At 35.6% G+C, this 24,175-nt stretch overlaps 1 pseudogene; it reads right to left on the reverse strand.

Moving 5' to 3' along the window:
- Positions 1-1,187: 1,187 nt before the first annotated feature.
- Positions 1,188-24,175, reverse strand: part of LOC113079523 (low-density lipoprotein receptor-related protein 1B-like) — a 108,403-nt pseudogene continuing 85,415 nt past the window's right edge.

Below are 24,175 nucleotides of genomic sequence, written 5' to 3' on the forward strand. Positions count from 1 at the left end.
AGATAGATAGATAGATAGATAGATAGATAGATAATAGATAGATAGATAGATAGATAGATAGATAGATAGATAGATAGATAGATAGATAGATAGATAGATAGATAGATTATAAATTTCTTATAAACACATCAATGTTTAGGAAATGTAAAATGCAAATAAATAAGGTGTTTAGAAACAGGACTTCATCTTTGACGCAAACATTCAAAGAGCACAGGTGTGGGACGGCTAGCGTTGTCTTCGCTACACAATCAACAAGTGCAAATTTTTCAAAAACACTGAAATTAGGCCTTTCATGTAGTCGCTTGTCAGATATCAAGTGGCAACAAGGAACCTTTCATCCTTGCCAATTTCACAAATATTGGGAAATGACTTCTCTCGTGAGGCTGGGGATTTTTCCGCGCTGTGCCGCACACGGCTCGGCTGATCCACCGTAATGTATTCTTCTGATGATCATGTTTGTGAAATCCCTCAAGTCTGTCACAGCTTGAAACTGAAATTTAAAGGCACTGGCATAAATTCGTCAGCCTGTCACACACGTCTGTCACTCTGGGTCGTATGCCACAGATTTGGGCTTTGCAGCTGATGTAACACTTACATTTAGTTAACGTATTATTTATGCAATATATGGCACTAGCAGACAGATAATTCCTAAACAACCACACGCAGGTCTGTTAAGATAGCATATACAGCAAACAGTAAAGATTTCAGAAAAAAATCATTTATAATTGTGTTTGTTCAGTAAATGTTAATGACTTTATGGTTCAGAGCCCCATTTGCATATGTAAAGTTATTTTACCAAATTTTGTATAAGAAAAAAAAGTTAAATATATACACATTTATAAAATATCACAACAAAATGATAACACGTCTACTACTTTATTATTATTGTTGTTGCATTAATTGTTTTATAATATGTAAATACGTTTGCTAGTTTGTTATAAATGTTATAATGTAAACTCAAAAATTATGAAAATAAATAAATAAATAAAAAAGATTTGTATATGTTAGTTATGTATGTATGTATGATTTATTATGATTTATTGTATATGATTATTATATTTATATTGACTTTATATATTATATATTGTTTAACTAAATATTAATTATACTTTTGTACACTTACATAATTTAGATAATGATTTGCGTTATTTTTATTTATTACACTTTTGATCCCATGCAAAGCATGCTGGGAACTAGAAATGCACTGCCCAGTAAGAGATTTTGTAGTGTTACCCTGGTCACAGTTGTCCTCGTCACTTTGATCCAAGCAGTCAAAGACTCTGTCGCACCTCCAGCGAGCGGGAACACAATGTGCCCGATTCCGACACAGGAACTCGTCCTCCTTACACTCCCGGATACAGTCCACCTGCCCACACACACACACACACGCACGGCTCAACTCAATTTCAATAACTCAACTGAATGATTGGTTGAATTAAGAGGTTTGTCCTCTTTAGCAATGACCTTTGATCTTTTCCTACAGCTAAAATTGCTTTTTATAATGCATGGAAGAAATGCGGCCTTGGCTCTCCAGGGGCCTTTGAAAAAAGAGTCTGTTTTAATGGTCCTTATTAGGACAGGCAAACTCGTTTGAACTGTTGACACTGCATTATGAGTGAGGGTGGTAATTAAAGCAAAGTCCCTCGAGAAAACAGACCGCAGTCTTGAGGAAAATGGCTGCTATTACCAAGAGAATGTGCAGCAATACTGTGTAATGCTGCATCAGAGTTAACGAGATATAGTTCACCAAAAAATACAGCATTCTGTCATCATTTAAAACAATTACATGTTGATAATGGGTCTGTTTTGAAGCTTGAAAATGTTGGACCCCACTGACTTTACATGTATTGATCAAACATTCTTCAGAATATATTTTTAAAGTGCTATAGAAAAACAAAAAACAAAAACAAAGCCACATGAGTTACTTCAGAATGGCGTACTTATGTATTTATTTATTTGTTTGTCTGTTTGTTTATGTGTTTGTTGTGAATAATTATATCTAATTGTTTTGATAATAAATTAACAAAATAAAAAAGTTACTTAAAGCTTGCACTCAAAGATTTATAATTTGCATTGTATTATTAATATGATTTTTAATAATAATAATAATAATCAAATAATAATAATAATGTTATTAATATTTTATTAACATAATAATTTGAAAAAGTATTATTATTATTATTATTATTATTGATATTTTTATTAGGAGTTGTGGTCTATGTATAATGTAAATGCATATTTAAATGTAATAAATTAGCCAACTTAAAGAAAAAATACTACTAATAATAATGTCATAATTTTTTCACACAAGCCAAACAAGGCTTTTGGATCATGAAAGTCTAAATAATGTATAACTTATAACTGTGTGAAAGGTTAGTTATACAAAAAAAAGTGACACAATTTAGTCCTGTTTAAACGTAAATCAAAATATCTACTTATAATATAGAATATACAGAAATCAGAATATATAATTAAAAATCTGACTATGTAAATGTATCTGAATATATACTGTAAGTCAGAATACACAGATACAAATTGTAATATCAAAATGTATAACATGAATATACACAGTAAATCTGCAAATATAATTTTCTGAATATATACAAAATTTAAATTGTAAATATGTACTTATAGTTCTGAATATATATCAATGTTGCTGTACAAAGATGTCAAAATAATCTTGTACAAATAATTAGAAAAATAATTTTTACAGATTTTTGACAACAACTAGATTAAAACAAGTCCTTTTTGAAGCTTGAAAGTTTTTGATCCCATTGACTTGCAGCGTATTGATGAAAACATCTTATTATATCTTATTTTTAATGTGCTGCAGGAAGAACAAAGCCATACAAGTTTGGAAAATCAAAAGGGCAAGTAAATTATAACAACTTTCATTTTTGAGTGCGCTATCCCTTTAAGAAGTAGTTGGAAAGTTTAGAAATATTTGAGAAAAACACTTGATTGTAATCAAAACATGCCTTTCTTGTGTGTATGTACCCAACTGACCTCATCAGATCCATCTGAACAGTCATTTTGTCCGTCACAGCGCTGACCGGCCGACACGCAGCCTCCTCCAACACAAACATACTCGTTCTGAGCACATGATGTCGGCCGAGCTGCGCAGACACAAGGAATTCACAAAAATAATTTCGAGACAAGAAATCTTCCATCAAAGAATCCTATAAAAAGACGCATCCATCTACATGTCCTGGGACAATCTGTTCCTTGAAAGCATCCGCCTCGCACACGTGCCGAGGTCTGAAATAAACAGAGCTGCAGTTTCGGTCAGCGAGAGGTTGAGAGAGATTTCTGGCTGCACTTTTTGAAGTGTTTTCAGTCCTATTAATATTAATCATGGGGTAAAATTCCCCTGGCTTGCCTTGAGTCACAGGGAAGAAAAAAAAAGTATCTGAAAGGGAGCTTTCTGAATGCATCTCCAGTGGTCTTACGATCAGAATAATTCACTGTGGATGGACTCATGTACCCTGTGCATAGCACACAACGCTGAAATATTCAAGACGAGGGCCAGAAAAGATGGTAGGGAGACCTCAAACTAAGAAAAAAAAAAAAAAAAAGAAAAAAAAAAAAGGGAGATATACTTCAAGACTCTTGGGGTTAAAATAACAGATGAAGCTGAAGTTCAGAACATGCATTATTCTGAGTTCTTGGGTGTTCTTAGGTTCTTTAGCTTTAGATAAAAGTTTATATATATATGGGTTACACACGTATACACACGTGTACACGCACACACACAAACAGATTAAGTTAAAAATGTGTATTTAATGATTTAATAAGTCATTTTAATAAGAAATATTATTATTATTAACATTTATATAGAGTTAAATAATATTTCATATATTGATTTGATAATATTTATAATACTCGATTCAACGAAAAATACAATACACTGTTACCATTTAAATACAGTTTAAATAATTATTCAAATGAATTTCATTTTGATTCATGATGGTAATTTTAATGATCAAAACTAATGATTTTAATGAAAAATAGCATTGTGTAATTATTAAATCAAATTAAATACAATTGTGTGTGCGTGTGTGTGCGTATATATATATATATATATATATATACATACATACAGTGCCCTCCACAAGTATTAGAACAGAAGATGACAAATGTGGGGTCGTTTTGCTGTTAGTTTTCAGTGGAAGTGGCTCAGCAGTTATAAATGAAGGCAGCGTTGCAGGGTCTGAGGTTGTGCAGAGATCTCCAGTCACCATTGTGTAGTCATAGGCCTATGATCCCTTTGGATAAAAGGTGTCCGCTCTGTGATATGTGATTATAGGAGTGCCAAGCTTGCTGTCTGGGAGCAGCTTTGATCGGTTCTGGATCCGTTTGCATTATTTAAAGAGCGTGTGAAAGCGGCTAACCTGTCATGACAGTGTTGGCAGGGCTGCAATTGGCCTCATCTTCCCGGTTTTGCAGTCTTCCTGTCCATCACAGAGCCATTTGACTGAGATACAGAGATGATTCAGGCACTGGAACTGATCCTCGGAGCAGTGGCTCTCACAGCCTCTCTGAAAACACACGCACAGGATATCAGCACTCAGACAGGAACCAGATGAATGATGTTTAGCAACTGATGAATGTGGTGCTTGAAACCTCGTCAGAGTTATCGGTGCAGTCGAAGTCCACCATCGCAGCGGAAGCGTGAGGAGATGCACTCTCCGTTGGCACAGATGAAATTTTTGGAGTTGCATGTTACTGGCTCTGAAAGGAGAAGAGAAAAAAGACATGGATGGATTCTGAATTTGGCCTTCTTTTACTATTGGAAGCGAGGACTGTGAAAGCAAAATAAGCTTTTGGCAGCAATAAAACAAAAACAAACAAATGGCTGAATGTTTTTTTTTTTATCATTGTTATGAACAGAAAGACATATCCAGACTTTCTTGGGTATGATCTGCCAGGAAGCCTAAGAAATGATATGGAGAAAATGTGAAAATGAGTGCAAGTAAATAAGAAAAAGATTAAAAAGACAGAATTGGTAAACGAACAACAGAAATAAAAAGTGAATACATGTAAACAAACAAAACTAATAAAAATTGTGTATGAAATAACTAAAGAAAATCAGACATACAGAGCAAGCAAATAAGCAAAACAGATGGAATGACGGACTGAGCAAATAAACGAACTACAGAGAAAAAAAAACATGCAAAAGAAAGAAAGAAAGGGAGGACTCAAAAGAAAAACCACAAGACAAACAAAATGAGAACAAAAATAAACAAATAAACAAAAGATAAAAAATACACAGACAGATAAAAAAAAACAAAGAAAAAAACAAGTAAATAAAGAAAAGAAAAACAAATAACGTGTGAAAAACAGAAAAACATAAAAGACAGAAAGAATGATTCACAATTAACTAAAACATACACAACAAACAATTAGGCAAACCAATTAAAAGCGAAAGTGAATGAGGAAAAATAAAATTGAAGTATATGAGAAAACAAATGAAAGACTGAACAAAGGAAAGATCAAAAGTAGTAAGAAATGAACAAACAAACATACGGAAAAAGGAACAGGTGTTTCTGACAACATAGGTGTAACAGTACATTTGACATCATTCTCTCTTTTGACTTTTGTCTGTCTGTCTCTATTTTTTTTTTCTTTGATAGTAGTGAAAACACAATTGTCGAGTTTTAATTTTGCTATTTGAGTAAATTGGAATGCAAAAGAAAGAAAGAAAGAAAGAAAGAAAAACAAAGAACAGATGGAGCACAGATCTCCTTGATCACAATAAGCGAGCGCTGCTGTGTCACTCCTCTAACTCTATTATCAGTCTCTCTACAACCGGCTCCAGCTCTCTGCAGATTATCTGCCCTGACATCACGTCTTCACGACCCAATAAGAGCTTTTATATCTTCCCAGTGATGTTTCTGTGTGAGGCTACCAAGGTGAATCCAACAGAGAAAAAGAAATCGAACCTCTGTCTGGATTCACTCCCACCCAGCAAGTGAGCAAATACACCAGGAAATTACGGCAGGACAGACACACGCTTCAGAGCGGGAACTCATCTCTAGATAAATGGATGACCATATATGACTCATAGGTTCTCTCTTATAAGAGCAAAATCATGCAAAAATAGAACATTTTGTACATGAATATGTAAACTTGTGTCTAACAAACACTCTTCAGTAGCCTGTGTTCATTAAGATTGTTAAAAACGGGCTCATGGGACATGCAGCATGCTGATTTTGACTACATAACATGTTTGTATTAGTGTCTGTTGTGATGCAGAATGTAGATCTGTGAGGGTTCTGTGGGCTTATTTTTAATTTAAAGAGATGGAGAGATTGTTAGCGAAAGAATGAGAGGGGAAAAAAGAGGTAGGGAGACTGACTGCACAAAATCGCAGCTTATGAAATCTACAAGTCTGACGTGACAGCTGGGAAACCTTCAAAACAAAGTTGATCTTCAGTAAATAATGGTGAGCCAACAGCTGCTTTAAAGTGGCACTGATTTGTTTTGAGTAACTTGTGTACCATCACAAGTTTCAGACAACTAGCAGGTTCAAGCGCTAGTTAAAAGGAAAGGATGTGGAAAAGAAAGAAAGAAAGAAAGAAAGAAAGAAAGAAAGAGAACAACAGGAAACAACTGAATGAGAGGAAAAGGAAACATACAGGTAAAAGGAATGTACACAAAAACTACAGGAAAATATAAAGTAAAAGGAAATAATGTATAAACTGAGGGGGATGGAATGGGAAAATGGTAAATGGCAGGATGAGGAAAAGAAAAATGGGAAAGAGGGAGAGGTAAAGGACAGAGAAGAAAAAAGGAATAAAATGAAAAGCAAAAACAAAGGAAAATACACATAAATTTAAAGGAAAGTAAGAAAAAAGGAAAATGGAAGGGGAACAGAATTAACACTAGGAAGATGGAAACAGGAAAATAGTGAATGGAAATAAGAGAAAAGGGAAGGGAAAGGAAGAAAATTAAAAGTAAAACAAAGCAAACGAAAGGAAATGAAAAGTAAAGTAAAAGAATGTGAAGGAAAAGAAGAGGGGAAGTGAGGGGAAATAGGAAATGGAAGGAAAAAAGGCAAGTAGTAAGGTGAAAGGAAAATCAAAGGAAAAGATGTAAAGGACAACAGGTTAAAGAACGGGAAAATTATGAATGGGAGTAAGAGGAAAGGGAAGGGAAAGAGGAATAGGAAAGAAGGGAAAAGGAAGAAAATTAACAACAAAGGGAATGAAAAGTAAAGTAAAAGGAAGTGAAGGAAAACAAGAGGGGAAAGTGAAGGGGAAATGGAATGAAAAGGAACGAAAATCAAAGTAAGTTAAAAGGAAAAACAAAGGAAAGGAAACATTATGTAAAAGGAAGTACTGTAAAAGAAAAATGGAAAGATGATGAATGAGAGGAAGGGCAAAGTTAATGGAAAGAGGAATCAGAAAGAAAAGAAAAAAGACTAAATTTAAAAGTATAACAAAACAAAGGGAAGGTAAAAACTAAGGAAATGAAAAGTAAAGGAAAAGGAAGTAAAGGAAAACCAGAGGGGAAAGGGAAAGGATGAACACTAGGAAGACAAATGGGAAGGGAAGGAGGAAAAGGAAATGGATAGAAGTAAAACAAAACTAAAGGAAAAACTAAGTAAAAGATGTAAAAACAGACAGGAAATAAAAGGGGAAACAACAGGGAACGGGAAGTGGAAAAAAAAGGAACGAAGTATCATTGAGGTGGAAATTATGCCATCGTGCTCTGCTTTCTGCTGCAAGCACAAGTCTGACTTACATCGTGATCACATTTTGAATAAATGATGGCAGTGGCTCTGTAATCTAGTAAATAAATGGTCCGAGCTCACGCCACGGCACAGAGGAAAACAAAGCAACACGCATGGCCGTTTATCACGGGAGCCGCTGCCGGGAGCAACAGGCCGCTGCCATTAAAACCAAATTGCAGATCAGCGTGAGAGATCGATTCTGCCATTCAGTGGGACACTTTCTCCACTATCTGTCAATCAACGCAACGTCAATCTGCACTCCAGTGGACAGTAGTTAGCAACATCCCGAGAAGACAGGAAAAATACATGTCTGCATCTCAGGGAAATTTATGTAATCACTGCTTGGGAGACACATACATTTCCAGAGCAATCAACACACAATCTCATTCTCACAGTGTGTTTCACTCTCGTTTGAAAGTGTGAAGCTGGAGGCTGAAGACAGAGCTGAAGTGTGATGAGATCCACTGGGCTTTAGGAGCTCTCTGAGTAGTGGAGAACTTGTTCTGTATAATGACTCAGACATCAGGGGAGAAACAGGGAATAAATATGGAGATTTGAGACAACAGTCACACACGGAGTGTTGAAGTACTTTTGGACACTGTTTGAGACCCATGTGCTCTTCAGAAGAAAAAGACGGCTCAGTGTCACACACTGACGCATGAGCGTTAGCTTGTAAATCCCTCTCTGAGGATCCAACATCTATGTGCCACACTGTGGATTGTGATATCAAACAATTTTTGTTCTTTTTCAGAAACCCTGCTGTGCCTGTATGTCTAGTAGTGTTAAGAGCAAAGTGTGATAAGAGGAACATATGAAAGCTGACTGTACTTAAATGTCAAAGCACTGTCAATAGAGACAAGAAGATTAGAGCATGATTACAGCAGCAAACAACACAGAGCACATTGAAACTAAACAAAACGTCACAGAAAACTGAAACTAAACTAAATAATGAAACACGGCACAATGAAACCAAACAAAACAACAAAGCAAAGAACAAAGTAACTAAACACAAAATACAGCCCAATGAATCTAAAGGCAAGGAAACTAAACAACAAAACGTGGCATAAACTCAATAACAAAATGGAACACAATAAAAAAAAAAAAAAATACTAATACAACGAAGTGATGTAAACTAGATAACAAAACGGCACAATGAAACTAAACAACAAAATGCACAATGAAACTAAAAACTGGCATAAAACTACACAAAAAGCATAGTTGAACTAAACAAAACAACAAAGCACAATAAAACTAAACAATTCCGGGTAATGAAACTAAGCTAGATCAAACTAACTAAAAAAACAATGCAAGCCCAATGAAACTAAACAATTATGGGTAATGAAATAAAAAAAAAAAAAAAAAAATTAAACAGCACAAATAAACTGAACTAAAATAAATAACGGCACAAATATAACTTAACAATGAAGCACAACTGAGCAAACCCAAACTAACTAAACTAAACAATCCAAAACAGCACAATGGAATGAATCAAAGCAGCACAATGAAACTAAACAAAACAAGACAATTAAGCACAATGAAACCAAACTTAAAAACAACACAATAAAACTAATCAAAATTAAACAAAAGTAACTAAACAACACAGCACAGTGAAACTAAACCAAACAAATGAAACATAACCTAAATAACAGCCCAATAAAAATAAATAAAATACAGCACAACTGAACTAAACAAAACTAAGCCAAACTAAACTAAACACAAGACAGCACAATGAAATTAAGCAATGCAACCATACAAAACAAAACTGAAAAACGAACCACAGCAAAACTCAACTAAATAATAGCACAAAATAAAACTTAAAAATAAAAATTATAATCAAAAACCTAAACAAAACTAAACTAAATCAAAAATAATAACTAAATTAAAATAAAATAAAATAAAATAAATGAAACAAAAGTAACTAAACAACACAGCACAATAAGACTTAACAAAATGACCCCAAACAAACTAAACTAAATAATAAATCAGTTAAACTAAATAACAACACAAGCACAACTAAACTAAACTAACAATACATAGGACAATGACTTAACTAAACATGGCACAATAATACTGAAATAAAACTAAATTCTAAACAAGGCACAATGAAACTAAACCAAACTAACCAACATAAAACAAAGAAACTAAACAAAACAATACGCAACACAGTGATAAAGCACGCTAAACTACAGCAAACAAAAAAAAATAAACACTACAAAAAACACATTTGGATTTTAATTCATCAAAGGAGAGTTGCTGTCATAGACATCTTCATCTACAGAGAACGTGTTATTCACTGCATAACTTTGTACAAGTTAAATAAGAGATTAAAAGCAGAATCACGTACTGCAGTTCTCCTCGTCTGAATTGTCGCTACAGTCGCTCTGCCCGTCACACCTCCAGTGGTCCGGTATGCAGTTGTTGTCCTTGCAGCGAAATTCATGCGGCCCACAAGTCTTTTCATCTGCATACACAAACAAACAAAACATTCATCTGAATTCCCGCAGTACAATAGCAGTGCAAAACAAATCCTGAGCTCTTAGATAAACTAATCTATAACATGTTTTACTTTAAAAACGGCACTTTTAGCAAAATATTCAGACTTCAAAACATTTATTAAAACTTTTAACAGAAACCAAGGAATTGGTACAAAGCATATTTTTTTTCAGTTTTGTAGTTTATTGTTTAATTATTGTTTTGTAAATTGGTATATTTTACCAACAAATGTTTACTCATGTTTATTTTTTTATTTTATTTTTTACAAAACTAAAGACGACACAATGAAACTAAACAAAAATGTGCAACACATTGAAACACAAAACAAAAACTAAAGTACACTAAAATAATATTAACACTAAACATGGCACAATGAAAATAAACAAAAAAGCAAAACAATGAAACAATGAAACATCATAAATTAGCTTATTAAATTGTTGCATAAAAAAAAACTGTGATGGTGACTTTTTCTGTTGATACAAGTCATATTTTTGTAGTTTGTTTTGTAGTTTGGTGTATTACTATTTTACCAATAAAATGTGCTAATTTACCACTGTTTACTAATTTGTAACAGTTCCAGCAAACACACGGGCACAACAAAGTCAAACTAAACATGGCACAAATTCAATAACACAAAATAAATAAAATCAAACTAAACATTTGTAAAACTAATTATTTCATAAAAAATAATAATAATGAAATAAATAAATAAATAAATAAATAAATATTTAAAATCCCATGATAGTGACTTTTCAGTTTATTTCACTTTAGGGTACAAAGCATATTTTTGTAGTTTAGTTGGTTGGCATATTATTATTTTACCAATACATGTTCAATTCTTCCAGCAGCTACACCTGTCAGGTTTTTTAACCTTACATTTAACACTTTTTTTCTTCTTCACAGAATCCCACAAGACTGAATCAAAGGCACAATGGTGAAAATCACGTGTCCCTGCTCTGAAATAATTAACATGCTAATCCGAGCTGATTTGAGTACAGGAAATCAGAAATGCAATTTCCCCTCATCTGAATGCTGGCGACGACTAATCCAACTATCATGAGAGATGATGAGAACATAATGCATGATTAATTGACAATCACAATGCTGTGTTTGAGTCCTAATTCCCCGACTTAAAATGACATTAAGAGAATTCTAATTTAGAAAGAACAAGGCTGGAATATTAAGATTTTTCCTCAAATAGCTTTAGGGCTTGAATCACCTTCAAGTTGGATGAAGACAGAATTTTTTGCTCATTAAAACTTAACAGAGAATATGAATATGTTTTTACACTCAATTTTATATGTTTAAAGGAATAATCAATCATCATTTCTTATGTAAATCAAGTAAAAAAACTGACAAATATCAAAATATTTTCTAAATGACATAGAATTTTAAAGACAAGCAAACAAACGCAGCAGGTATAATGAATGAATCCATTGTTTGAATGTATTTGTGTCAGTCTGCATGCTTTCAAAGAGCTACGGGCAGCGTTCTTGGCTAATTAACTTTTGCCGACGTGCTGCCAACATGAGGCTGATCATGGTAAATAATTCAAAATAAATAAATTGGATCATGCAGTGATGTAAGAGGCCACAACCAACAAATTAAGAGCGGTGTTCAATGCGTCAGAGCGTGGCAACACACTGAATGTTTCATGAGAGCTCAATCCAACCGTTCTTCAGAAACGACAATAATGTGGATATGTGGTCATGACTCGGCAAAACACAGAATCAGTGCTCAGCCATTCAAACCAGAACAACCAGTGAGATAAGGAGGAGATGTGTTGAGAACACAATGAAGAAGAAGAAGAAAAATTATAATAATATCGCTCCTCATAACAAAGTACTGCAGTATAACACTCCTGAAATACTTAATACTACCTGCTGACACAAGTTTAAAAAAGTACATAATACATATTTTGTATTAGTTTGATGTCATTTCCAGAAATAAGATAGAAGTTATTGAAAAACATAAATAATAATAATAATAATAATAATAATAATAATAAGTTGGAATATTTTAATAATTGTTTAAAATATAACAAATATTTAAAATATTCTTAAATATTCAAAATATTATCTTCTTAAAACAACCAACTACAATAAAATGACACAAACTACCTCTGTAATTAAAGAGAAGTGACTGAAAAAGACTGATATTACATTATATTTGTATTTTAGTATAAGATAAATACATTTAATTTCATGTATATTTACTCAAACTTACAAAAAATGTAAAATCCGTGTTAAAATATTAATAATTCAAATATTTAATATTAATAATAATATTCAGTTGTTGTTGTTTTTTTAACTGAGTGAATAATTTGATGAACAAAACAAAATGAAAAAAAAAAAAAAAAAAACTAGCGATGTAATCCAGTCCACTGCACTCAGTTTATCCATTTTACGATGTCCATTTCCATCACAACTTTGGATCCCTTTTCATCTTAGTCACCCTGACAATATATTTCATATCGATGTCCTCTTTGTATATTATACAGCCACAAGTGGATGCGTTTCATCTTAATATCTCTTTAGGAAATGCCCCGTTTCCAAAGAGATGTAAGCAACTTATTGATTTTTGGAAGATGAAGCTCCACTCCGCTGATGGACATTCAGACCAACACTTAGGGAACGTCCTCATGGTTAAAAATCAATACAGTATTATGCTGGGTTAATGTGAATATTCCATTATATCCTCTCAATGCGGTAAAGTGCAGGAGTGAGTTGTGTATCTAGGGAAATCCAATACATCCTCCAGAGCAACAATATGGTCCAAATCCAAACACAATTCCAGCACTCAGAGAGAGAGAGAGTGCTTTTTCAGACTTTAAGAGCATTATATCTATCACAAATTTGTCAGATATTTAGCCAATTATTATTATTATTGTTATTTAGGGCTGCCCCCAATCATCAATTAATCGTTAGTCGACCAAAATGTTATTAGTCGCATTAAAAAATAAAATTAAAAGTACCAACTGTGCTGTCAAGTTAGCAATGCTGGAACTGATGTGTTTTGTGTGTGTGTGTGTGTGTGTGCATGCTCAACTGTTTCCTTATATCAGCAGAATCAATTTTAAACACGTATTGTATTATTTATTTACTGTAACGATGTACAAACTTCTTATCTTCTATACTAATACTAATCTTCGGGAAGAAGGAGGCAGGAACCGGCAGACAATCAATTCAAACTTTAATGCTCAATATAAACACAAAACAGACAAAATCAAAACACAAACTAAAACCCAGGCCTGGTCCTCTCTCGTCCTTCACTGTCATCGCTCCAGTTTTATATCTTTCCATCTCCTCCGTGGGATTCGAGACCGGAGGGTCGAGCAGGTGTTCTAACTTTTAAGGCCCGATTACAGCTCTACACCCCAAAACATTGTGCTTTTGTAAAATAAAGAAAACAAATAGGATGTTGCTTTCTGCCATGTGAGTTTCTTTTCTGTGAACAAATGAAGCCTGTCACAAAAATAAACAAACTCGTGCCACCCCCCCCCCCCCCCCCCTGTTTATCTGTAAACTAAATCAAATATATTTCAAGAAAGTATACCTTGTATGTACAGGCCTATATGAACTGAAGATTATATATGTAACAATACAATAATTTGTGTTGAAAGTGAAATCATATCGAACTGTGACCCCCGTACCGAGAAACATACCGAACTGTGACATCTAAGTACTGTTCCACCACTTGCACTATGTATCTATGTGGAGTATAAAAAACTGAACAGCATCGCTCACTGCAGGACAGATGGAGGCACCGGTGCGTCACTTGCTCTTAAAATAGGCTACTCTGGCATTTTTGATCATACAGATAAGAGTAATACATCTTTCCAATCTGTAACGACTCTATGTTTGTTTATGTGCACTAACAATATCAACAAATCATGCATTTATGAAATAATGAAAAAGGATGCGCTTTCTGCCGTCTTGGTCTGTGAACTTGAGCATGAAACTCTGTGTATATATATATTTGCCTTATAGACATTAATATATATATATAGAGAGAGAGAGAGAGAGAGAGAGAGAGAGAGAGAGAGTAATGTCCACTTTTATAATGAACCGATTCAAATGGAAAATAAACATTCTCAGATTGTGTAATCCGTATGAAGGTGCGTCACTGCTGTGAAGATGACGATTCAGTGTCACCGAGTTCATAGAAAGTTTATTAATAAATGTGAGATTAGTCGAATAATGCTTCAAATGAACGACTACTAGTCGAAGAGAAAAATCCTTACTGGAGGACAGCTATTATTTTTATTATTATTATTATTATTATTATTATTATTATTATTATTATTATGACTCTCTTCTTTCAGACGAATCCAGTCAGAGTTCTATTAAAAATTGCCCTGGCTATTCCAAGCTCTTTCATTGCAGTCAGTGGGCCCTATCTTGCACCCAGCGCAATTGACTTTGTACACCGACGCATGTGTCATTCCTATTTTGCACCCGCGCAAAGCGCGCTTTTCCCTCCACAGAAGCACGTCGCTAAACTAGTGAATGAACTTGCGCTCCCTGGGCGGTTCAGCGCAAAAAAGGAGGCGTGTTCCGGCGCAAACAATCCCTGGTGCTATTTTGCTGTTCCATTAATCAATTGCGCCACTGACCAGAAAAAACCTAGTCTAAAGTCAGTGGCGCGTTGCGCGTTGTTCATTATGCTATTTTAAGGGCGCAAGTTTGACCATAATGTATAGCGTGCACAACGTGCATATACTTTGCTCATGTAATCTACACAGATGCTACAGTTATTTTTGCAAATCATAAATTGTTACACTAAAAAAATATTAACACATGAGATGACGGAAATCATTGTGAAATCTTGCTTACAAATTATTCAGGCTAATTGTAGTAATTAAGGATCAGACCTGTTTGCCCGATAGTGGCAAGACATATATGTATATAAGGACATCTGACAAATTTGTTTGTCCGTCAAGAACCAGGAAAAAAAAAAATCGATGAAACAATTGTGGCTATTTCCTCCCACGCCTGTTTAACCGACGCTATTTTGGGTGGGTTTCTCCCATCCTCATACAACACAACTTCTCTGTCTTTCACTGCTCTTACAAGAACATCAGTCTCCTCGGCTGTGAACCGCTCCTGGCGTGCGCCTGGTAAATACGCCATAATAATAGCAATCCATAATGGAACTTGCGCACCTGCTTTTAAAGGGAATGTTGGATGACGCTCCGATTGGTTTATTTCACGTTACGCCCAAACCACACCTATGAATAATGAAGCTACTTCAGACCAACCCATTTTAGATTTGCGCCGGGCGCAAGAGCCATTTATCCCGCCGGGAAAATAGCAACAGCGCCGAGACCCGCCCACAAACTTACTTGCGCTTCGCGCTTTGACACTTGCGTTTCAGATCGTTAAAATAGGGCCCAGTGTGTTACAGTTGAACACTTCACAAGTCTTCATATAAAGCACGCGCGTTCATAATAAAATGTGCCTCACACGGCTCCAGGGGGTAGAATAAAGGACTTCTGTAGTGAATGCATGTTTTTGGAAGTGAGAAAAAAAGTGTTTACTACGTTTGAAATATGAATATTTTTCCTAACTAAAATACAAGCTACATTTTTGGGTGAACTAACCCTTTAAACATATATTTCCATGACTAAAAAGTATCAGTATGTTTTGAAGAACACTACTGCGGTGGAAAACTTTCTGCAAAGTCCCAGACGACAAAATTATGTCAAACTTCATCTTACTTCCTTCTTGCAATGCACTACACTTCCCCAGTAATGAAAGCCAGTGGGTTAGTTGGTCCCTTAGAAGACAGTAACTGAGATTCAGTGCTGGACAGAAATGGACTATTTGAAAATGAAAACGATTTTTTGTTTTAATTTATAATCCTATACGGAGCGATATAAAGAAAAAATTGATTTACAAGACAATTTGTTACTGCGATGTCACCTAATGTACTTGACTGCCATTAAAGCTGCACAGAGAAACATTACCAGCAATAATGAGAGGACGTCCTTCAAAATGCTAAACAAGTCAACGACACTGACATAAAGGACACACAGAGGGAGTATTTTTGTTCAAGATATGAGGGCTTTAAAGTTTAAAGTCAACACTAAACAATCTTGAGCACATCAGCTGTATAACATAAAGTCAAATACAGAACACAAGCAAATGTTTTCTCCACTCAAACATTGTTCTTTATTATTAGACCACAGTCCTCCCATCTGTGACCTTCACTAGATATTAATCTGTAGTCCTCCCCCAAATGTACTGGAAAACTTCTGAGTAGTTTCTCAATACGATTTTCATAAGGAGTCAAGTGAGAAGTTTTGCTGTAAATGTTTGGGATTAATTTTGGCAAATTATACATATACATTATTGCATATAGAATAGAAAATTCCATAAAAGTATTTTGGGGCTAAAATATAATTCAAATATAAAAATAAATTTGAATATCAAATAGACATTTAAACAGTTGTAAACAGCATGACAGCATAAATGTTATTGTTTTTAATATAATTGTTATATAGTTTCAAAATAAAGTATATAGTAATATATATAGTAAATACATTTGAAAAAAAAAACTATATATATATGAAGTTTAATATGTATATATTTTAAAATATATTTTAAAATAGTTCATAGTCAATATTTATTCTACTCTATTTAGAATTATTCCATTATATAAGATCCAAAACTCTGTTTATCATATTTAATTATACAATTAATTAAATACTGTTTATATATATATAGTTTGTACATAGTTTGTAATAATAATTACTATAATAATTATTATAGTTTGTAATAAAGTTGCAATATAATTCAAATGCATTTTTTAAATGATTGATGATCATTTAGTTGTAATATGATAAAAAATTATTAAATTATAGTATTATTATTATTATTATTATTATTATTATTATTATTATTATTATTATTATTTGTTTATACTTATTAAAGTATCAAATAATGAGCTCAACAACAGGCATTGCATAAAAATTAATGGTTTAATAAGTGAGAAGTCTCAATGAACAACTTTGAACAATAATCACTTCCTCTGGAATAGTCACATGTCCTCTACAAACCAAGGCAGCTGCTTTAATTGGCACATGAAACATTGCTCTGCTAAAACACAGAAAAAACTGAATCTGCATAATTATAGCACACTAAGTCGTCCATTTTGGGCCCAATGGAGAAGACTAATCGGTTAGCTGCTCATAAAGCAAACACAATGCAACCTGACAACGTTCGCCCTGAGAAAACATTAGCTCTCGGGTGAGCGCTTTTCAGCAGAACGTCTCTTAGCGCGCTAGCACATCCACAAAACCCCAAGAACAGAAGGGAACTCCAAGAAGTCGGTTATGAAAGTGAGAGAAGCTATCTTTATTCATCTGCTTCAGTCTTCGGGGGCAAACAGTCGGTGCAAAATTAAAGCAAATGGAATGTTTTAGGAGTTTAGACCAGCTGAAATTTGTCACACTGAATTTTAATGAGGATATTTATGGACTGTGATGATGAGCGTGAGGTAATGCATGGCGACGGTGAGCGACTCACCGCAGTTGGCCTCGTCCGAGCCGTCAGCACAGTCGGGGTCCTCGTCACACACCCACAGCTTGGAGATGCAGTGCATTGTGGTCTTGCATTGAAACTGGGACGGCGAGCAAGTGTTCTCAGCTGGAGATGTGGAGAGAAGGAGATCATGTGATCAAAACTTTGAGAACTTCAGATGACAAATTACAGAATCACTTTTTTACGAGTTATATTAGATGCGATTTTAGAGCTACTTTACGGAATCCAACCATTTGTTGAGGCTTTATTCTGCTGCAACACTTTTTTGGAAGAGTAGCACCATAAAGAATCTGTAACAGACTGAAGAAACCTATGCTTTTATCTTCCCACAAACCCCCAGAAATGAAGCCATGGATTGTGCATAATAACATGAATGTTGCTCCCAGCAGGTGATCTGAGGTCCGACAGTGATTGTCTTGCAGTTGATTGTATATAAGGAGGTGAATTTCACACACAGGCACTGCTTTGATGACTGTAGCAGCGGCGCATTAAATGAGATGAATTAAGAGACATTTGCAAACATTTTTTTTGTTGATGGCCAACTTATGTTATGTAAAATAAAAATGCACTTGAGAAGTTGGTGGTGCTAGAAAGTTTCAATTTAAAATTATTTTATTCAATTGATTATAAATACTCTATATATATATATATATATATATATATATATATGTGTGTGTGTGTGTGTGTGTGTGTGTGTGTGTGTGTGTGCGCTCTTGTTTTTGTGACATATCAGGACACAACTCTGTATAAAGACATGGGTATGACACAGGTATTACAAGGAGAGGGTGACTTATGAGGACATAACCCATGTCCCCATTTTTACAAAAAGCTAATAAATCATACAGAATGAGTTTTTTTGAGAAAGTAAAAATGCACAAAGTTTCCCGTGAGGGTTAGGGTTAGGTGTAGGGTTGGTGAAGGACCATAGAATATACAGTTTGTGCAGTATAAAAACCATTACGCCTATGGGATGAACCCACTTTTCACAAAAATAAACATGTGTGTGTGTGTGTGTATGCCATTAATGTAACAACAGTATAAATCAAGTGATAAAGTAATATATTGTATATTGTTTAATTGGTAATTATTATAGATGCAATGTAAACTATTTTCTGTAGTGTGTGTCATTTAAACAGGAAAAAAAATCTTCTAAACTGCAACAATATTTCACAATATATATTATTTTTACTGTATTTTTGTTCCAATACAGTAAATGCAGCTTTGGTTATAAATATATGATTGCACATTTTGGATGATAGTGGATATATTCATACATACGTATATATTATTTATTGTGCAATCATTTTGAAGAATATTTATTTACTACGGAGCCCCGCACATGACATGCAAGAAAAAGTAAATAAATTGTGCACACAATTTACTAATTTGTTCCCTCAATGTACTAAAACGTGCACACGATTATTATTGCGTTCCCTCGATTTGCTAAATTATGCAAACAATTTAGCCTAATATTTTTTCCTGCATGTCATTTGCGGGGCTCCGTAATTTTCAACTTAACTAAATATAAATGTAAGTAAATAATGTATACTCTAGTCTAATACATTACAAATATTACAATTTAATATTTATTAAAGTTTAAATAATGTGTGTCTAATGTGTGTTCAAAATATGCTGAAAATGTCCAAAAAGTAGTTTTGTAGTCTTTCTACTTAATACATCATACTGCTACGTTTCTTTTACTTTTGGATTTGAGGTTAAACTATGGTTAATCTGACACATTTTGCTGGATGAATGTTTTAAGGTCCACCTGGATTCATTCCTCAACACTTTATACTTCCTCTAAGCATGATTAATTCATGATAAAACAAGTAAAACAAGACTGTACCCTGGTGGTCTGAGTAACCGCCACTTCTTTCCCCTCGCATAGCTGATTTCTGACTGCTGTGTGCTAAGCTAAGCTAAGCCCAGACATTCCCGGTGGTGGAGCGGCAATCCTGACCCACAGCGATCTCCCTGCTTTTGGGGAGGAGGGCTAAAGCCAGCCTCTTATGCCATGCTCCATATGTGATTATCTCTGTTAAACCCTCCCTCTGTTTGGCTAATCAGTGCCCAGGGCTGAGCTCAGCTCCCCTGGATCCAAGACGCAGTCAGACCCCATCCAAAGCCTCTTAGAGTTCTGGGGACCCTCTAGGCTCCATCCCATGCAATGCTGTTAATGATTTTCCTCGATTTTTACATCTATCTTTCTGATTCTCTCTCGGAGAAGACAGACAGCTTCTCTTCTGTGCTCTCCCATAAGGGCGTACAGAACCGGGCGCCTTATCAAAGCTCATCCAGATACTCGACTCTGGGGAGGAGTGAGAAATTAGGCCCCTGCTGTGGCTTCAAATGGAGGATTCAGATCTGAGCGAGAGCATTAACTTCTGCCAGTCTCCTCCGTCTGTACCACCACCTAAAATAAGTCTTGCATTTGGTCTAGGATTCAAATCCCTGTCGCACAAAGTAATGATAACTCCAGCCTGATTTCTGAAGGTGACAAGACGGCTTTTTGCTTCCTGGTTAGCAAGTCTACCTCGCTTTCGTTTTTCTCATTTTACTCCTTCCTTCTCACTGTCGGTGCCCTAAATTCCCTTTGAGCAATTCCATCTGCAGCCGAGGAATGAGAAAACAAAACAAGACTTTGGGCGATGTTTACCAGGGTCCTCGCTTGGCAGTTTTCTCATCAGCCGTTTCAAAGTTCTCAAACATTTTGTTGAATCTGTCTGGGTTTTGACCTTCACGAGCCAGTAAACAAATTCAGAAGCCATAAAGGAGGAGATTTCATCTATTTCCGACCTCTCTCGCTCTCATTTTCTGGGAGTGTTTCCTTTCCTGAAGGGAAAACTAGCAAAGTAGGAACTTTTGCTGTAATTTTTTGAGGAACGAGGAAAACTTATAGCGTTCACTGTCGATGATGTCAAATGTGAGAGAGAGAAAAAAAATGAGACTCTCTTACGGCAATCGGTTTCATCTTCACCGTCTCCGCAGTCGTCTTGTCCGTTACAGCGCAGGTTTATAGGGATGCACTTCTGCCGGTGAGTGCACTTAAACTGGCCAGACAAGCAGATATATGAGTCTGGAAGCAAATGAAAACAAGGATTTCATTGTATGGTGCATCTTACTGCATTATGCTTGGTCTCCATTTATCGATTCATCAATCTATAATTACCACAGTTGGCTTCATCAGAGTTGTCTCCGCAGTCGTTCTCACCATCACAGATGAAGGGAGGGAGGGCACACAAACCAGTTCCGCACTGGAACCTTCCGGGCTGGCATTTAAACTCAGCTGTAAACAAAAGAGAGAACAATGTTCCCAGGGAAAGAAACGTTGTAAGGACATCGATAAAAATAGTCCATGTGACATCAGTAGTTCAAATGTCATTTTACAAAGCTAAGAGAATACTTTTTGTGAGCAAAGAAAACAAAAATTTTTTTTTTTTCAATAATTCTCCTCCTCCAAATGACGTGTTCTGCCATTATCAAGAGTCACATGTGCATTGCATTTCTCTGCACGTAAACAAGGCTCAGCCCATGCATGTTCTGCTTTAGCAGCATGACACAAATGCATTTTTTACATGTAGAGGTACTCTTAATAATAGTGGAAGACGTGATTTGGAGGAGAAGAATTTTTGAATTAAGTTGTTATTTTTGTGTTCTTTGCGCAGTTGAACCATTGATTTCACATGGACTGTTTTATCGATGTCCTTACTACGTTTATGACCCTTGAAACATTTAAGTTGCTTTGCTGTCTGTGAAGGGTCAGAAAGCTCTTGGATTTCATCAAAAATATCATAATTTGTTCTCCAAAGATTTGGGGGGGAATTATACCTTTAACAAACTCTAAATATTTCTAAAATTTTAATTAGGCCAGACAGTGTTAAATACAATACATTTATAATTGGCACATCTTTCGCTTTGTCTGCCATCTTGGAAACCTTTTTGCACTTGTTGAATTGCATTCTATTATAGATACATGCAATGCCTCCTTCAAATTTGGCCAAAAAATATATTGTAGAAGATAACTCGGACCAAAACTCATTAATGACCTCTTAGAAGGCTCTTCGGAAGGCTCATCTTGAGTCTTAAAAACACTATAAGGTATTACATCCACATTGTTCAATGGCTTAACCAGTTTGGCTGATTGCCACCCTGTTTGGTTACTTACGGCAATCTGACGGCTCATCGGATCCGTCTCCGCAGTCATCCACGGTGTCGCACTTCCACCAGAAGGGAATACACTCATCCGTACCACAGCGGAACTACACACACAAAGAGAGACAACCTCTTGAACAACTATTTTTTGAGTAGCAGACTGAATATAATTGGTAGTTGAAAGCGGTGCCAAAAGTAGTTGAGCTACGGCGAAACCCTTATTCTGGCTCCTGAGGTAATTATAAAGTCACACCTGGCTGGCGGTGCAGTTAGACAGACAGGTTTTGTTGTCGTTTGCCAGGTAGAAGTGTGTGGGGCAAGCACACTTGTATCCCCCACCAGGGGAAAGAAGGCATAGGTGACTGCACCCTCCATTAGTTACCTGACACTGATGCTTTGGCACTGAGGACAAACAACAAACAATAAGAAACAAGCCCCAAACAACATGACTCTAGCAGAAAACAATTTAAACTGAAGACTGAAATTCTTGCAGCAATACCATCAGGCTGTCGGAGTGGATGGTAGACTTTAATGTCTCGAATGGTTTGCCAGGAGCTGAGGAGTTCTGTATGTTGGCCGCCAGAAGTCTTGTGTGAGCGACTGAGGGTTTTCGACTTCTGGTCGCTCCAGTAGATGAAGTCCTCAAAGATTGTGAGACCGGTTATGCCGCCTATGTCCTTGATTGGGACTAGAAATGGGGATTGAAAGATATTACTGATGACAATTCGAAAAGAGACAAGATTCGAGAGAAGGCAAAACATACCTTTGTGTCTTTTTGTACCATCCATGTTCGAAAACAAGATGTGGTTCTCGTCAGCCCAGTAGATCCTTTTGTTGATGTGATCAATGGCCAAAGCTGAGGGAGCATGTATTTCTGTATCGATTACAACACGTGGCTTGGTGCCGTCCATTCCCATCCTTCCAATTTGGGACTGCTCGCAGCAGTCTACCCAGAACACATATCTGAGGCACCATGGAAATAAATTGCTTTAAATGGTGCGCTGCTTCTCAAAAGTGTACTCAAAAGCAATGCATTGTGGGATTGCAAACAGCAGTCAATAATAAGCATCATTTACCCCATGTGAGTGTCGAGAGCAAGAGTGGTTGGATTCCTCAATCCAGTCCTTAGAAGTATGGTCGGGTAGAGTCCATTAGCTTTAGCCACCTCCAGGGTCTTTCTCTCACCATCACACCAGTACAAGTTCTTGCCGATCCAGTCCACAGCGAGAGCACTGGGGACCGAGGTTCTGTGAACCACCTGAGAAAACAGCAGTCAAGCACAGTTGGCCTCTTTTGGCTGGTTATTCACATGGATTTATCCACAGCCGGTACCGTAGGGAACAAATGCCTCCTAGCAGAAAAGTTCAGAATGGTGAGGGTGAGATGCAGCTGTGCACTGCAGTTTGCTGGTAAAGTCATAAAAAAATAAGTCTTTATTGTTTCTGCCGACAGTTATTTTCATGACAGGAATTTAAATGCTAATGTTTAACAGTATAAAACAAAACAAACAGAAATGTGTTCATGTGAACCTAATCCTGGCTCTATTGCTAAGGTTGAGTTAGCATGGCAGTTAGCCAGCACATGAACAAACAACAGTATACATTGTATACAATGTCAGATACAATGGGGTTGAGAGAGGCTTTGTTTCCTTATCAAAACAAAATTGCTAATAATATAATAACCTCTAGATGTGGTTGTCAACTGGTAGCTTGTAGGTCCCCAAAAAATAGTTTGTATAGCAGTTAGTCAAACCAATTAAGAGGTTTTCACAGCAAAAAGTCAAATTAAATCAACAGCTTGTAAACATATTGTTAACTTCCGCATGAAGGGGCTTTGATTCTTTAAATTACATGGACAATTCAAGGATTTTATAAGCCTATGATAGCCTACGATTTGTTTCTTAGTGGTTTGAGCTAGTGGTTTGTATGTCTTCAAAAATAGCTAGCATAGCATTTATCCAACAAACTAGCAATATTTCACAGCAAAAACTACAACAACAACATTCACCAACTTGTAAACGTAGTATCAAATTAGAAGTAAAGGGTAGTATAAAGTAAAAATAAAATTAAAACCTTAAGGTTATGATAATTTCTAGATGAGTCCTCCGGAATGATTAGCAAACAGACAGTAAATTAGCAGGTTTTCACTGCAAAGTCAAAAGTTTTCAGTGCAGTCAAAGTCAAACTACACCACCACCAACAACATTTTATAACTTGTAAAAGTTGGACTTGTGTTAAAGGCTTTGGTTTTT

Source organism: Carassius auratus, unplaced genomic scaffold, assembly GCF_003368295.1.
Source record: "Carassius auratus strain Wakin unplaced genomic scaffold, ASM336829v1 scaf_tig00028481, whole genome shotgun sequence".
In the NCBI taxonomy this organism is placed as follows: domain Eukaryota; kingdom Metazoa; phylum Chordata; class Actinopteri; order Cypriniformes; family Cyprinidae; genus Carassius; species Carassius auratus.